Source organism: Telopea speciosissima, chromosome 9 (genome assembly GCF_018873765.1).
Source record: "Telopea speciosissima isolate NSW1024214 ecotype Mountain lineage chromosome 9, Tspe_v1, whole genome shotgun sequence".
NCBI classification, from domain to species: Eukaryota; Viridiplantae; Streptophyta; class Magnoliopsida; order Proteales; family Proteaceae; genus Telopea; species Telopea speciosissima.
In genome coordinates, this window is record NC_057924.1 from 35,286,624 (window position 1) to 35,304,826 (window position 18,203).

At 42.2% G+C, this 18,203-nt stretch overlaps 1 long non-coding RNA gene across 1 annotated transcript; it reads right to left on the reverse strand.

The window, feature by feature from the left end:
* Positions 1-236: 236 nt before the first annotated feature.
* On the reverse strand, positions 237-17,062 carry LOC122639474. The gene is made up of 3 exons (XR_006329515.1): positions 17,052-17,062; positions 8,759-8,763; positions 237-333 (listed from the first exon to the last, which is right to left on the reverse strand). It is a non-coding gene; the product is annotated as an uncharacterized LOC122639474 (long non-coding RNA).
* Between the last annotated feature and the right edge of the window lie 1,141 nt (positions 17,063-18,203).

Genomic DNA, 18,203 nt, shown 5'->3' on the forward strand with positions numbered 1-18,203 from the left:
TCCATGTACTCAAGAGCAAAGAGAGAAAGAACAAGGGATTTCTACACTCCCCATGCCTCTTAATATAGGCCCAAGGGCGAGCAAGGGCCCAAGAAGGGAAGATGAATCGAAGAATCTCGCAACAAGGCATTTCAAAAAGGAAACAAATCAAAATTGGAAGCACGGAGTCAACGGTGAAAGACCCCGATTCCACAGTGAACCATGGCACCATCGACCTCGACATCCTGTTGAAGAATCCACTAGTAGGATCATTGAATTGTTTCAGGGTAATTAATCTGTCGAACCCAGATAGAGTTTTTGTTGCACGGAATCTTCTTGCTCTTCCTTTGGCATCTAATTAAGTGTTATATTCATCTACTTAATCTTCTTGAGTTTTTTTAAGCTTGCTTAACAAATTAGACAGAGATGACCAACATAAAACTAACAAGAGTGAGTTGCAGACGATTAAATAGTTTCTTTTGGATTTGAGTGTTATTGACATATTGTCACAAGCATTAATTAATTATTAAATTAAACTATTAATTAGAAAGACACAAATACAAACACAGGTTATGTATGAAATTTTAATTTTTTGATGAAAGTGTAATTGAGATCGAAGAAATTAAAGCCACGTACCTTCAAGTGGCTTACAGTCAAACAGTGCATCTTTACTATCTAAGTTAGTTCGACAGTCAATTAATGTTACTCGACACTCACAATATCCACCTCGATGTCGAGAGACCCTTCACTATTGGTCGACAGTAGCTCGATGTTGATGTTGTGTTTTTTACAACTCAGTCAATTTTATACATTATAGGGCAGTCTGTAATACACTAGTGGGTCCTTGCCATCCCAACATGACATCCTACACCCTAGGGTCATGATGGACCATCCCACATCACATGCACATCCATACACCACATTACCATAATTTCACACATTCAATTGATAAAAAATTCTAAAAATGGATAAAAAATCAATTAACCAAAATCATCCAAAAAATATTTACAGGGCACAAAGGCCCAAATTTGTTCAATCATCCAAGTTAAAAAAAAAAGCAACAAAAATTCTACTGTGCCACCTCGTCTCCATTAGACCCTTCTCCATCACCATCCTCTTTGTCGTCCTTACCATCCTCAAATCTGTCGCTTTGCTCCTCGCTCTCCTCCCTTTCCTCATTGACCCCACCACCTTGACAATCTATGGGATCATCGATCTGGATCGCAGGAGACCCTGGCACCAAAGCCTCTGTAGCTGGGACAGGTTGGGGGCAGCTAAAGCCTGGTCCCTTTCCTTCTGGAGCCGGTTGGCAGTCGCCTCGTACCCCAGAATGTCACCCTCTTGCATCACATGAGAAGCATTAGCATCATCATATATATTTGTGTACTAACCATGCAGTTGACAACACAATGCAAGAAGCAACTTACCAGCTGGAGAATTTGTTCGCTTGCGAGGCAACAAGCTCCTTCAACCCGACAACCATCACCAACAGATCATCATATCTACAACCAGGGACCTGCACCAAAATCAATAGTTAGCCTATTACATAAGGTAGGAAATGCAAATTCAAAGAGAGATCAAAACACTTACAAATTTGAAGCCGCATGGAAAGTCGGAACAAACAAAGAAGGTCAAGGGATACGCACCTCCCTGCCCTGGCAAATGAATGACCACCCAGGCACTGGGAAGAAGGCATCCGACGCCTTGTTCAAACACGAGGGTGCCGACGATGATCTAGCCCAAGTATCATCGACAGGGGCCGGCACCGCTCTAGGAGCTGACTCAAATAAGGTGGCCTCATGAGCTGAGGTACCAACACCAACAATGGCAATACCAGTGGTCTCCCAAGCCTTATAGGGCTTGACACCAGTCGGGGCATAAGCATACAAAAGACAAGTTATTAACCAAGAAACAAAAAGGTAAAGGAAAGAAGAAAAACATAAGAATTCAAGGCTCACCTGCAGACCCGAAGGAGTGAGCCTGACGCAATCAGCTCCTTCGCCCTATACCCGCGGTAGCGTCCCCTCTAGTTAGGCTCAACGAAAGGTTGTGCATCGACACCCTTCATGAACCAGTTCATCTCCTTCTTGGAGAGTCTCTCCAGCTCAAGGATGAAGCGTGGAGGTCTCATGGGAATGCAAGGCCTCTCAATGCTGGGCCATTGCCTATCGGCCCGATCCCCCAGGTACAATGCATACCTAGAAGGCCCGAAAAAGACCATGCACCAAGGCACAAGTCTCCTAGCAGCCTCCAACCGAGCCTACACACCCAGCTCGATAGACTCAAAGGGTTGCCACGCAACCTTTCAATACAAGCACATTCAAGTCAATATCAACTCAAACACAGGGTAAGAAAGAACAGGCAAAAGAGAGAAATTTTACCTCCTGAGGGGAGAGTCGGTCTAGCATCTCCCTCACTACCGGCACTGGGACCTTCCTTTCCTTAGGGCGGGTGTGGTCAGCCAACCATATCCCCGCCCTAGGAAAGTAGGTATTATCTCGAGCCCTCAACCTAGGGGTACGTATCCCCAAATGATCATAACACTAGCACTACAGTCAGGAAAAAAGGCAATAATACAAGCAATTTATTGAAACATCTACAAGTCAAAACAAGATACAAGCAAGAAAAGATAAAGGATTACCTCTGGTATGAACCAAGTGCCGCATGGCCAAGGAATCTAGTGTCCTCAGCATATGGGCATAACCTATACTAGCCAGTCGAAGGTATTCACCTTTGACAAATCCCTAAGGTACCACACCATGGAGATGTGGATCCTCATACCATTGGTACTAAATAGGGTGTTCCCCAAGAGATAGAGGATGAAACACCTCTCTAGCTGATCCAGCTTCTCACGGCTGGAAGAGTCGGTCACGGTCTTCTTATCCCACTCACGTCGGAACCACTGGACCACCACATTCTAATATGGGGGAAGAGACCCAAGCTGCCTCTTCAGCTCCTCATCATTATACTCCCAGCTGCCAGGGTGCCCTGTTACTACCTCGCCGTCAAAAGAGAGGCCCGTGTACAAGAAGTAGTAGAGAGGCATAATCGCTATCTCACCCACAAGAAGATGGAATGTATGAGTGGCAGGCCACCACCTCTTAGCTAAGGCCTGTGCTAGGGACATATCAAAAGACCTGGTTTGAAGAAGGGCCAAGTCCTCGAAGCCGGCTACCACAATTTGTTGCCGGATAGCACCACAAAGCTAGCTATACTAGCTCAAGACAGTCGAACGTGACCCATATTTGTGATAAGTCATTGGGTCCTTCACATCAGAACAACAAAGAGTACCAAGATCATATCAAAATCCCCATGATTAAGCTTCACAAGCTGCCAGACCTACGATCAGTCAGTCCACCCAATATAATCGTCCTACTCCAAGCCAAGCTACGACAGCTACACAACCTCCTTGCTCGGCTACCAGTCAAGCAGGCCAGGCATCCTCTTAGCCAGCAAATTCCTAGTATAATCCACGACCCTATGGACCAATCCTATGTCATGAATGTAATCAAATTGGATACATGTCTAGGGACTGTCCTCGCCGAAGGGTAGGTGCGCCTTCACAGTTCCAACCCACTAACCGAACTTTTATGCCCAAAGGCAATAGAACTCAAGGGAAGGTATATGCCCTGACCAGCGAGGAGGCCGAGGAAAACCCCGGTGTGATGACAGGTGCACAACCGAAACTTGGCAAATAGAATTCAGTAGTCATTATGAATTGCAAACCTCGATTGCATCATTATCCTCTATTTGAAACCCTAGGTACATTATCTATAGCATCTTCAACTGCTTAAGTTTTGTTTGATTCTGGTGCGTCATATTCCTTTATATCGAAGAATTTTGCTGTTAAGATGAGCATACTCCTAAAGAATTTAGGGTACAAATTAGTGGTTAGCTTCCTGATGGATATGTTATCTAAATGAAGTATATGAACCTTATCCATTAGAAAATCTTAGATTTGTATCTAGATTCAGGAAGGGCGGTGAGAGACCGTAGATGCGTGATTAAGTCTCGATAAGGATATATGCCCAAGAATCAAATGGATAGAACATTATGGATTGGATTCAAGTAAGTATGTGGTATATGAAGTAATTGGGAACAAATAACAGATTTGGAGATTTAGTTTGGCAAAAAAAATAATAACGGAAATGGGTGTCAATATAACTAAGAATAACCAAGAATAAAAAGGACTGGAATGGAAGGATTTGGACAAAACCTTAATCAACAATAGGTATGAGTGGAGTAATGGGTCAACGAATGTCCCCTTCGTCATTGGGACTGAACAATAGAGATTCCATCAATATTCCAATTCATTTTGATGTTGAGGTAGGTATTGAAGGACCTGAAGTGAAAGTCTTCATTAGGAAAGAACCACATAAACAAGATAGTATAAACTAATACTACATAACCCAAAGGTATAAGAAGCATGGATTATTGGGTGAAATATGTGAGGATAGTTTGATCAGTTGATTTCTTGGAATATACGTTTAAGGTTCGATTCCCATTAGGCCTTTACATTAAGCAGAGCCTTAGATCAGCCAAAATCAAGTGTAATTTAGATCACTTGTTGAGGAGCGTATACTCTGAGAATTGAACCTTGGTGGTACAATCAAAACAAAAAGAGTCATGCCAATATGAGATAAAAGATACTATGAAGTAATCGCATCGAATCAAGGAAAGTCTGGGTGACAAAAAGATGAAAGGAGGTCAAGGTATCCTCACCTATACAGGTCCCCAGACACATCAAATTTCGAGGACGAAATTTTTGTAAGGTGGGGAGAATGTAACAGTTTGGCTTATTTTGACCCAAACCTAACCCAAATCCAAAACCCGAAGTTGTAGCCTTGTATACATTATGGAGTATTGATTTGATGTTTGAACGGGTAGAAGATGAAGAAGGAATCTTTATGAAAATGTGTCGTTTATCGATAAAGCGTCGGATACCTTCCTCGTGCTATTGTGAAATCCACAAACAAATGTATAACTCTCGGTAAGTGCCCTTAACCATGTGTTAGGAATTTTGGTCATATAAATATTTTCATATGTATGTTTGTACGCGAGAAACACCGACACTCGGGTGTCCCGGCACAAAGACAACAAGGACAGCAAACACTGGTCGATGGCATGGTTGAGTACTACATTGACCTGAGATTTTTTGTCACAGTAGATTTCAATCTCGAGAGTGCAGGGCCCAGTGTTTTGAGTCGGGGATATCACCGCCGCATCCCAATTATCTAGTTAGAATGTTTCCCCAACAACGTGGGAACGCAGGGCCCACGTATCAGTCCATGTACGTGCTTGTCAGCTTTAAAATCAATTTTTACAATTTAACCCACTAACCAAACAAACCATTATAATAACCCACTAACCAACTATATAAATAAAACCCTAATTGCTATTCACTTCTCTACAAACCTAATCGACTGAAACAAAGAAAGCTGAGAAGTAGAAAAAGAAGAAGAGAAGAAGAAGAAGAAGAAGGGAGGCTTTCCACCTTTATCTGTTGGCAGGTGAGGCATTCAGACACGTATATAGCTATGGTCTACTTCATTCCAATCCACTAGTAGTACTCCTTCAAATCCTTGTACATCTTTGTGCTCCTAGGATGGATCGAATAGGGTGAATTATGTGCCTCCTTAAGGATTCGGTCCTGCACCTCGTAATTGTCAAGCACGCACAATCTGTCTCTGAACTTTAACTCCCTATCATGGGCTAGTGAAAAGTCTAGGTCCTTGTGAACACCATACTGCACTTCTCAGATTATCTTGGCCAGTTCGGGGATATAAGGCTGCTTTTCGATTATCTCTTCCCGAATTGATGGTTGTATATCTATGGCTGCTAGTTGTGTAGCCGTTCCTTTGATCATAAGCTCTAGATCAAACTTCTGAGCTTCTTCTATTAGCTGCTCGCTTACAACTAATGAAGCGAGAGATGCAGTTTGGGATTTCCTGCTTAACACATCCACCACTACGTTAGCCTTGCCAGGGTGGTACTAGATCTCACAATCGTGGTCCTTTACCAATTCTAACCACCATCTCTGTCTTATGTTCAACTCCTTCTGGGTGAAGAAATACTTCAGGCTCTTGTGATCGCTAAAGATCTCACTCTTTTCACCATAGAGATAATGTCGCCATATTTTCAACGCGAAGACTACCGTGGCCAACTCTAGGTCATGAGTGGGGTAGTTCTTTTCATGTTCCTTCAGCTATCTCAAGGCATTGGTGACCACTTTACCTCTCTGTATTAACACGCCACCCAATCCTGGGATGTGTCAGTGTATACCACCATCCCTCCGGTGCCATCTGGAATGGTCAAAACTAGCGCCATCACCAATCTGTTCCTTAACTCCCGGAAGCTTTTCTTGTAAGCATCATTCCATTCAAACTTTACACCTTTCTTTGTCAGCTTTGTTATGGGCGCCAAAATGCGCGAGAAATTCTTAATAAGTCGATGGTAGTATCCAACTAAACCCAAGAAGCTTCGGATCTCAGTGGCATTCTTTGGGGTCTCCCACTCGAGAACCGCCTTTACCTTGTCTGGGTCTACCTTGATGCCATCTTTGGTGATGATGTGGCCAAAAAATCCAATCTGGTGAAGCCAAAATTCATACTTGCTAAACTTGGCATACAACTGGTGTTCCCGCAAGTATTGCAACACAAAGGTAAGGTGTCGAGCATGCTCCTCTTCACTCTTGGAGTACACCAGAATGTCGTCGATAAACACTATGATGAACTTATCCAACACATCATGGAACACTCTATTCATCATGCCCATGAACACTGCTGGGGCATTGGTTAACCCGAACAATAGTACAAGAAACTCATAATGTTCGTACCGAGTTCTAAACGCCGTCTTGTGGATATCACCGCTTTTGATCTTCAGTTGGTGGTATCCGAACCTAAGATCGATCTTGGAGAAAACTCTTGCTCTCTGCAGTTGATCAAATAGGTCATCAATGCGCGGTAACGGGTATCGATTCTTGATCGTTAACTTATTCAGTTCTCGATAGTCGATGTACAAATGCATACTACCATCCTTCTTCTTTACTAATAATACAGGTGCACCCCAGGGAGACACGCTAGGTCGTATGAATCCCTTCTTAAGAAAGTCTTGTAGTTGGACCTATAGTTCTTTCAACTCAATAGGTACCATTCAGTACGGTGCCTTAAAAATCGGTGCCGCACCAGGAATTAGATCGATTATGAATTCTGTCTCATGATCAGGCGGTAGCTGGGTTAGATCTTCTGGAAAGACGTCAAGAAATTCTCTAATGACGTCAAGCTCCCCCAAAGGCTTTATCTTTGCCTCGGTATCCATTACCATGACCAAATAGCCTTGACACCCGTCATCCAGCAACTTCTGCGCCTGGAGGGCGGATAAGGTTATTCTCTTGGTCTTCCTCATCGGTTCACTTTGGTAGGTAAAAACTGAGCCATCATCTATCTTGAATGTGATCTTCTTCTCTGCACATATGACGTTTGCTCCATAGGCGGATAGCCAATCCAAGCCTAGTATCACGTCAAAATCCTTCATATCGAACTTGATCAACGGTGCGACCAAGTTCTTCCCACGAATCTCTATCGAACAGGGGTCGTAGACTTTCTTCAGGCTCACAACACTACCGATCGGTGTATTGACTACTAAATCATGCCCAATGTCTCTTGGTTGTACAGTCATCCTACTCGCAAAGGTGGTGGAAAAAAAAGAGTGGGATGCATCGAGTCAAATAGCACTCGTGCGGGGATGGATGAGACAATCAGGGTACCAAGGTATTTTCCATAATTTAGTAGTGTTCAGTGGACTTACCTGTCATTACTTTGGGGTTCGCCTCCGCTTCTTCATTAGTCAACGCGAATACCTATCCTCGAGTTCGATTATCCTGTGGCTAAAAAGGTCGAGCATGGGACTGGTTTGGCGAGTAGGTGTTATATCCGCGGTGCATGCATTCTCTAGCCATATGTCCCACTTTGTGGCACATGTAGCATCTATTTTATAGCACGGCCGATGATGAGGCTTGGTTCACTTGGCTAGTAGCAGGTTGGGCTGGCAAAGCTGCTGTTGTCGTTTGACTCGCAATTGGTTGGGTAGGCCGGTTATAAGTGGGGCGGAAAGGATTCTGGCCTACACCTGGCCTATGATACGGAGTCGGATTAGGGCTCGAACTAGCTCCTTGGAAAACTTTATTCGGCCAGCCGAAGTTCTAGTAGTTGCTTGGCCTCTTGCCTAATCTGGGCGACGTTGTAGCTGTCTCTTTCTCTTTCTCTTTCAACCTGTCTTCCATAGTCTTCGCCTTGTCGACCATTTGAGTGTAATCCTGAATATCCATAATTGATAAGACGGACCCGATCTCTGGTTTGAGTCCCTTCTCAAATTTCTTCATCTTTCTGACTTCCCCTTTCAGGTGTTCCGGAGCAAAGTGGAATAGATCTTCGAACCGTTGCTGGTAGTCCAACACTGACTTGGTTCCTTGCACAAGTGTAGAGAACTCAGCTCCTTTCTGTCCCTAAAGCTCTCTGGGAAGTAGTTCTTGAAGAAAACATCTTTGAATTGTTCCCAGGTAGGGTTTGGATGAGCGGCTTTGAGATTAGGCTTGGTGGGCTTCCACCATGCTTCAGCCTTATTTTGTAGCTGATAACCTACACATATCAGCTTTTGCGCATCCATACATTCGAGCACGTTGAATGCCTTTTCCAGGGCACTAATCCATTGTTCCAGCTGCATTGCCTCAAAAGTTAACTTGGAAAACATTTGGCTGGAGTTTCTTGAATCTCTCTATCACCTTGGCTGTAGAGTTTTCCGCTAGGTGTTGAGGCACAGGTGATGGAAAAAGTATTGGCCGGTTGGGTGGTGGCGGTGGTACTGCTCGCTCTTGCATCATGACCGCAAATTATGTAGACATTTGGCCCAGTAGCTCCTATTGTTGTTGCGTGGTCCACATCATGGTGGTCATGAAAGTATTCACCTCTCTAGTTGCTATACCTGGCTGAGGTGTAGCGGCAGTAGCTTGGGCAGCCGTTGGTACCCCCGACAAGGTAGCCGACACTTCAAAATTTTGAGCTTCGGTTCTGTCTAGCAGCTCAACTTCCGGGACATTTTGAGGGCATCTTCCTCGACGACCACCTCGGTTGGATCTAGTGTTGACCATGATTGCTTTTCTAGAAGAAGCTACACGTTCAATATCTCTAACACTCTTAACGAGGTCAACAAATAATTTCTAACTATCACATGTACTTTACCTATTCCACAGTTCCAGTGAAATCATGTTATCATCCCAGTAAGGTGTGTTATTTATTTAATGTCTTGTTTGTGTTATTTGTTTTATGTTTGAGGGGTGCTTTATGCTGTGATATGTTATACATGATATTATGTTGAAAATTTATTTTAAACATAAATTTCTTAATTTTATACCTGCGTCTAGCATGCAAGTCTCTCCAACTTCGTCCTGGTGATAAGAGCCTGCACGCAAAGGTATCCTATGTCACCCCTAACCCTGTCAGCTAGGGAAAGGTAGATGGCTCGACCCTCGGGTCCACTAATATCTGTAAGTGCTAAGTAGACAACCAATTGGTTCTCGGCCTGGGACTGTATCTCTCGTATCCAAGCTAGTCTCTTCCTCAGTCATCTAATGTAAAGCATGTTGCTGGGGTCTCCAAGCCCGAACAACGCAACAAGGTCCTATCATGGAGAATTTCTAAGTATCAGGTCACTATGGCTACTTAATTTAAAATTAAGTGCGACACTATAGGTAAATTAAGTAACATAGACAAGAAATTAAATAGGTCAGCTCGAGGTTGCATGTAGTGTTTAAGTACCTGCGGGGTTCTCATCTTGCTCGGAAGCCTATTAGGTCTAATCCTTGTTGGGCTAGGCTATGGGCATGATAGGGCTTACTTATAGGCACAAAATTTTAGGTAAAGCCTAAGCTTCCCAAGATTCTACAACCACACAATTCAACATGCCTATGTATCTATGTTCAAGTTTGCAAAGCATCACTCATACAGTGGTTCGTACACACATGCATATAACATTTAAATATTCAAATATATAAACTATATTTAAATCAAGCCATCTAATAAAAAGGAAATTCTATTTCCTCAAATCACTTATTAGTATATTTTTTTTATATCTTATTTGTATACGCTTATACAGTCTTACTTAATACTACTTTATTTATTCATGATTGTTTATTATTATTTTATTATTATTATTATTTATTTTATTTTATTCTCATAATTATTTGAATGTCGTATTTATGTTAATCATACTATTTTAGGGTGGAATCAACAAGTCCATAAGTGTTTAGTTCAAAGCTGCTGAAAATTTCATTCTCTGGGCGGTTCTGAGGGCGTTAGGCCCCATCACCCAGCGCACCGCCCAGAGAATTGGGGCCCAGGCTATTTTAGTCCAAGAGTTATCATTTTCACTCCTAAATCTCCCAAACCCCTAGGGCAGAGCTCCAAAGACTTCCTTGACTATTTCTACACTAGATCCACGTGTTTTCACGGGTCCCCCGTGCACCTACGCGAATCTAGGGTAAGTTCCTCACGCTTTTCTTCTATTTTGAACTGCTGTCCATAGTTTTTCTTATCTTTTTGGTTAAAACTACAGATTTTTATGCCCTAATTGATCGGTTTTGGTTCTCTAGGTTTGAGCACTCAAAGGATTGGGCAAAATTTAAGTCCAAAAATATAGTGAATGGGAGGATGGTGCAGGTGGATGACTTCGACCAATATGGGTTGTATTCTAGGTTTAATGCCCTAGGCTGGGCATCAATGCTATCACCCACACAGCCATGCTACCCGAACCTAGTTTGATACTTTTAATGCAGTCTTGTACCAGCCTCTGGGGTGCAAGGGTTTGGGTTGGAGAGCAGGGTGAAAGGAGTTGACATGATATTCACCCCTGCCATCTTAGCAGAGATATTGGGACTGCCCAACACAGGTGATAGATGCTATCACAAGCCTCGGGTAGATATCTCTAATATGTTTTCTCCAGAGACCAGGAGGCTAGTGTACAAGGCTTTGACTGGGTAGGATGGGGTTCCGAAATCTGAGGCTGACTACAAGCCTACACCTAGGATCATTAGCAGATGCATCTCCTACAACATATGTCCAAAGGGCGGTAACCAGGGGAGTATTTCTATGCTCCGGGCTTATATTACTTATTGTCATTGGGGGTTGGTAAGGGGGGTCCGGTGATCAACCTCCTATATTTGCTGATGCAGGTGATGCTCTATCATACTCAGAACCCGTCTGATGGGAACGTACCCTATAGGAAGTTCCTAACCCTAGTGTTTTAGTACTTTGGTGTTCCTCTAGTTGGAGAGTATATGGATGGGGACAGGTCAAGACCTATTAGCAAGACCTTGATCCAGAAGATGAAGATACAGGGGGAGTCTGAGAGTGATCCTGAGGGTGGTGAGGAGATGGAGATGGAGCAGGAGCAGGAGTAGGAGCAGGAGGTTGGCTTAGATGAGCAGGGTAATCTAGAGGGTACTGGGGCACAGTTTACAAATTTACCCTCCTACGTGCTGATCGGTGCTACTAGTTCCCAGGTGCTGAAGTCCTATGGGTGGTCTGACATGATGGCACAGTTTCAAGGCCTCCACACCCAGCTTACACAAATGACGATACGGATGGATCAGGGCTTTACTTCCCTAGAGGGGAGAGTAGGTTCTGTGGAGCAGCGCGTAGACTTCTGAGACTCCTATTATTGTGTCGACTCCCGACAAACTCAGCCTTCGCCGAGCGACATACCTCCCCAGGAGTAGCCTTCCAACACGAGTTCATATTTAGCCTAACTTGATGTAGTTCTATCTTTTTTTTTTTTTTTCTTATCATGGTTTATGTAGTTTTTCTTTTATTCCAGTAGATGTATTTGGAAGTAGTACTTCCACTAAACTTATGTAATGGCTTCTGCCAATTAATTTTACTAATGTTCAATTTATGTGTTTGTCTTTTATTTACATTTACCCCCTGTAGCTTTTAATTATTATATATTTTATTTTCTTACAATTTATTATTCCTATTCCGCTGTCTGTGAATGTAGAAAGAGCTTCTCGCTTTGATACCAAGCTCTGTCACACCCTAAACCACCCCTTGGGAGGATTAGGTAGGTGACCCGAATTGCATGACAACAATCCACCAAATGCTATGGATCTAGAAGCAGTTAATCCATTCACAGATATACATCTACCATAATACATCATGTAAAACTCAGAGTGCTACGGAAAAGCTATAATTACATTAAAGCATTTAAAAAGTGTAGCAGTACAGGAAATGATGATATATACATAATTATCTTTGATCATTCCCTCGCTCACACCCACAGATAAAACAGTAAAACCTATATCTACCATATACAAAAGAAATATATACAGGGTAAGGTAACCTGAGCCCCAAAAAGAAGAAATCTAAAAGATGAAATGGGGAAAAACTCCTGTAAAAAATAAAAAGGAGTTCCCAAGACAAAAAGCATCAACAACAACACCCTTCATGGGTCATCTTCAGTAGTCACCGAGAATACTCGCACCATTGGTATGACCTCTGTCTGGGTCCACACCAATATAGTCATAACCACCATGGCTCTCCTCCGGGTAATAAGCCTTCCCGTCATAGTGACATCCACCTATAGAATCATCTAACAGAAAACATGTATAACAGAGTGTGAGCTCCACCGAGCCCATGAATGATAACATCATCATGCATGCACATGCAAATACAACCATATGGATCCTACATGAGATGCAGTTCAATTATTTATTAGCCACCTAACATCACAACTACGGCAGGTTAGTGCTACTACAATCCCCAATACATGTATCCCTGATGCAGGCTTTTAACCCCTTCCCGCCATACACCCATTGAGTTGTTGGAGAGGACCAGTCAGCTCCCGTATCAATCACCAAGGTCAGCCCGACCAGCCCTCTGTGATTAACCTGTGAAGCATCCATTCTTTTCATTTCTTTTCTTTTCTCTAGCTTATAGCCCATAATCTCCTTTTTAGTGCAATCACATTTCTTTCCCTTCTTTTCTTTTCTTTTCTTTTCTCATTCATATGGTCACTCCCACAGGCATCCAACACCTTAACCCCTGTTGGCAAGGTTGCGTAGCACGGGTGACGAAACTCTAACCCCATGTCTATATGGCATTGTATGAGTCGGGTGGTGTCAACGGCATCCCATTCTATGGGCTACCATAGGCCTCATTTCCAAGCCAGCTACGACATCTAGTCTAACAATCACATACAGCATACAGTATTCAACCATAAATTCTAGCAGTCAACATAATACTGGTTTCAAATTTCCAGATTTATAATTTTAGTGTACTGTATAGTATCAATGTGTTAAGATTCAATTCAGCATATTAATCATGTTACATTTACATACACGATGATATTTCACTCACCTTGGTCTGGTCCTACAGGTTCAGTTACTGGTTCAGTTCCGGCTGGTGTTTGACAGTGCACCTCGACCGCGGGATCAAATCCTAAAGTAATAAATTAGAAATATATTATTTAATTAATCAAAGCTATTTTGGATAACCTAGTGTTGGTCTAGGCTCACTGGTTTGACTCGATGTTCAGTCTGGTATCACTTGGAATTCTCCGGGTCTTGCACTGGCCCTTCGGGTCCATGTCCCAGTGCATCATCCGGAGATGTGGATCAGGGTCAAATCTGGTATTTACCAGTGTAATTAATGGTACATAGTCCTGATAGCCTTACAAATCAGTCCTCAGGTTAGCAGTTCAGCTGGACCATCTCTGGCAGGGTTACCAGGCCCTATGGGACCCACTTGGGTACCCAAGGTATGAATATCAATGAAGAGATGTGAATAGGGGTATTTTGGTCATTTACCATCTCCTCATACTGTATATGGCCCACTGGTGAAGGCCCACAGAGACAGGATAGCAGTACAACCCTTTTTAATTCTCTAGGTGATTCACTGGGTGATAGGGTAATCGCCTAGTGCATCGCCTAGAGCCTGTTTAAGGCGTGAATAGGCTCAAATTCTTAGATTTTTCTGCATGGGTAGTGCCAAGATCGATCCTAAATGCATGTGGGGTGGTTTTGGGCCCCATTTGGAGTGGAATCCATTGGTCCTTAGGGATCATGGCCTGGATCCACCATTTGGAAGCCAGGAGCTGTCCAGTCAGCTCAGAGAATAGTAGCCCAGCTGTGTTCCAGCTCAAGGCCATGTTTTGGGCTACATGCAAGGACAGATTTATGTATGAAATCATGGCAATAGGTTATTCCTACATAAATCCAAGCAAGGGCTAGCTTGTATGCACAGATCTAAGCCCAGACTGCCTGTTCTGGGTGCAACTAGGCAGTGCAGTCTGGCACAGAGATTGATCTCAGTCTCAGATATAAAACAATAGGTATAACATATGTATAATGCTCAGATCTTACATGCAATAGGTTTGCATGTTAGATCTGAGGCAGCACAAGGCAGCCCCCAGGTGTTCTGGGCTGTCCTTGGCCAGGTTCACCTCCACAGAGCAGAGATCTAAAAGAGAAAATAGGGAACAACAGCAGCAGCATATGGAGTTGTAAACATATACCTGAGGTGGGTGAGCTGCTGGAACTGAGATGGATGCAAGGCAGTGCTCCCCTTTTCTCCCTCTTCTCTTTCTCTTCTTCTTCCTTTCCTTCTTCTCTTCTTCTCCTTTCTCTCCTCTCTTGTTCTCCTTTCTATTTAGAGCTGGGGGCAGTAAACAAAATTTGGTATTGCCCCCCCTCCTATTTATAATGCTGGCCCCACTGGGGTCAGTTTAGCTGCCAACTCCCTCCTCCAGAGTGTATTTTTAAACTGATTTAGGGCCATTCTGGCAACTCAGGTGGGGTCCACAGGGGTCTGAGGGTAGGTAATGGTTCCTAAAATTCCCATCTACCCCTAGGGGTGTCCATAGTCTATATGGATGGTCCCCACATGTTTGGAGTCCAAAATAACCATTTCAGCCACTCTGGGCGATTCATTGGGTGATAGGTCCAATAGCCCAATGCATTGCCTAGAGAATACAGCAAAGCTGTAATTCCTCTGTGCTTGCGCAGGGGCTTGGCCTAGGGCTTGGGCGTTGCACCAACATCTTACCCAGGGTCCAATAAACATCTTTATAGGTATGGGCCCCATATTTATGGATAGCAGAGAGAATACCTGGGATTTATGTTGTACATTATGCTGTGTGCAGTGCAACTGCATGGAGTTGCAATCCATCTTCTGGCACGTATGTAGGAGGTCATTCTCAGTGGTTTAGCTATTAGAGTGATGCTCCACAGGGTGTTTGGATGATTGGCCAGAGGTTTCTGTCCTTTATTCAAAATTTCCAGCCAATTAGGGGTAGACTTAACATCCATACAACAATTGAGGTTGTCGGGGTGGTGCAGAAGGAACTGAGAAAGTTTTCCCGAGTTGTTGAGTAACACAGACTTAGTGACTTAGGCATTTTTTTGTTAGGTGTAATTAAGATTAAAATTGAATCCATGCATATAGGATTTTTGCTTTGTGTGTGAATGTGCTTGTGTGTGGTCTATCCTTTACTTACTGGGCTCGGTGGAGCTCACCCCTGTGGAATTTCCTCTTTTTAGATGAACCTACAAGTGGATGTCATGGTGGCTGGGAGGATAACTTCGTGGCAGAAGATTACGGTAATGGTGTGTATACTGGTTTGGACGGAAAAGGGGTGTGACCCCTATTATCAAGACGATCAAGGTGTCCCGGGAGAATCGGGACTAGTGATGTAGACCGACCTTTCTGTTTCTTTTGTTTTTCCCTTACATTCTTTTGATGGATGAAAATCCATTGTAAATACTAGATAGGTTACCTTCTTCCTTTTTGGGGTACTGTGTATAAATGTAATCTGAATGTAGGGACTAGGATGTGGACACTGCAACTGGAGCTTTATGTAAATATTACAACTTGGGCGCACCCTGACAATGAAATCATGTTTATATGTTAAACTTTATTTTGCTTGTAACTTATATTTACTGCATCTGGATCCTAGAGGTGTTTGAATACTTCGGGTATTCGGGTCAACCATCGGATCCTCCTAGGGGGTCGGGGTTTGGGGAGTGACACTGGCAGTGTGCGCTCCACCCCCACATGTCATATTCTAAAAAAAAATATATTTTCTTCTTCCCTTGCATTAGATACAATTTTTCAAAATTTGGAAAACTAGGTTTTACAAAAACCATGGCTAAATTAACTAACATACATGGGTAAGTTGTTACAAAGAATAACAACCTAATGATTGGAAAAATAACTACCCATGTGCAACCATCCATAAATGAATCTTGATTCCAAAATAAAAATAAGAAACCTTAACAAATTTCAAGAAAGAATCTTAACAACTTGCATCCCATACATAACTATTGCATCAAACATTAATTATATGATATACATGGATGAGAAAGGTGGCTCTAATATCCATGGGTGTGGTATAATTACACATAATATTATGATTTGCAAAAACCATTTAACAAAATGGTGTAGGATCTTGATTCAAATCCGACCATCCACAGACTAACTTCCCGTGATGTTCCTCAATCGAGCAGTGGAGACCATGTTGAGTGATTCTTTCACTCACATAATATTTACGTATTCCCAAAACACCGGCTTTAGTTCTCTTGAACTACAGTCATTGGTGAACCAAAGAATACACTCACATCATGCAGTGACAAGGCCCTCTCAGGTACATGGTCTCGGTGACACATGTCTATCCCAAACCTACATTTGACAGTAATATATGAGGGAATCCATAAAATAAGATTCTTCGCCAATACGCACATCAACATGTGAGTACTTGTATTCGTACCCTAACATCATACATGTCTAGGCATACCCAATGCGACAACCATATGATAATGGCTGTCCAACCCAAACCCGGGTCGAACCTTATTGAACCGGATTTATGGACACATATATCCAATAGGGTGCAAACCACATGTCCAGGAGGAACATGCTCTAGAATTACCATCGTATAATGGTCTGCACTATACAACATGCCCTAAAGGATCATGTTCCAGAATTACCATCGTATAATGGTTTGCACTGGACCACATGTCCAGAAGGAACATGCTCAAGAATTACCTTTACCATCGTATAAGGGTCTATACTAGACCATATGTCTAGGACAAACATGCTCTAGAATTACCATCATATAAGTATAATGATCTACACCAATGTCCAAGAGGAATATTTTCTAGAATTACCATCGTATAAGTATAATGGTCTGCACTAGATCACATGTCCAAGAGGAACATGCTCTAGAATTACCATTGAATAAAACCTCATCTAGTACATAACCCCTTACTAGAAAGGGATGGTAGACACAGGGTATTGTCATTGCAATAACTTTCATTTCATAAATTTCATTTTCCTTCTTTATCTTTCCATTTTATGCTTAAAACATCACCAACATCATCACATTTCATGCTTATACGTCATCATCATCATTATCATCATGTCATTACATACATATACATTATTATCATCTCTTCATTCCATACATTGCATCACATATTATTCCCATAACCATTCTCATAAATAACTCATAAAACTTTCATTTCATTCAATACATCTCTTATGCATTGTCTCGCATTCTAGAACATGCTTGAACATCATCAATATCATATAACAATTCATGCTAGCTCAAACATTACATTGCTTTAAAGAACATTAAGAATAACTCATCTCATCATTAAAAGCACATATTTTTCCCATAATCTTTAAGTATGTAGCATATCCACCTGTGGTACTTGTATTCCTTACATACATACTTCTATACATATCTGATATCCTTTTAATAACATATCACTTCATATAGATACTACTATACAACCATCATTCAATAATTATGTTTTCCTCACTTAATCATTAAGCAAATGATATCATACTTATTGTCCTCATATCATCCATTCATGTATATCACATCATATAATACATAGCCATGTTCCCTCACATATCTCTTAATAATATCCAATCTATAAAAAAAAAAATAACACATATAATATTACTTATATGAATCTCTCACCTTGTTCTTCTTAACACATATTATCACACTCACTAGCATTTGAGAAAATAGATATTGTTTGAAGGTTCTCCTCCACTCAAAATCTCCTTACAATTTGAAGTTTCAGCATCACAGTGAATCAGTCTCCTCTTCAATTGATACCCCTTTATGTAACGACCCTGATCCGAGAACCAGGTGGGTCCCATGACACCAAA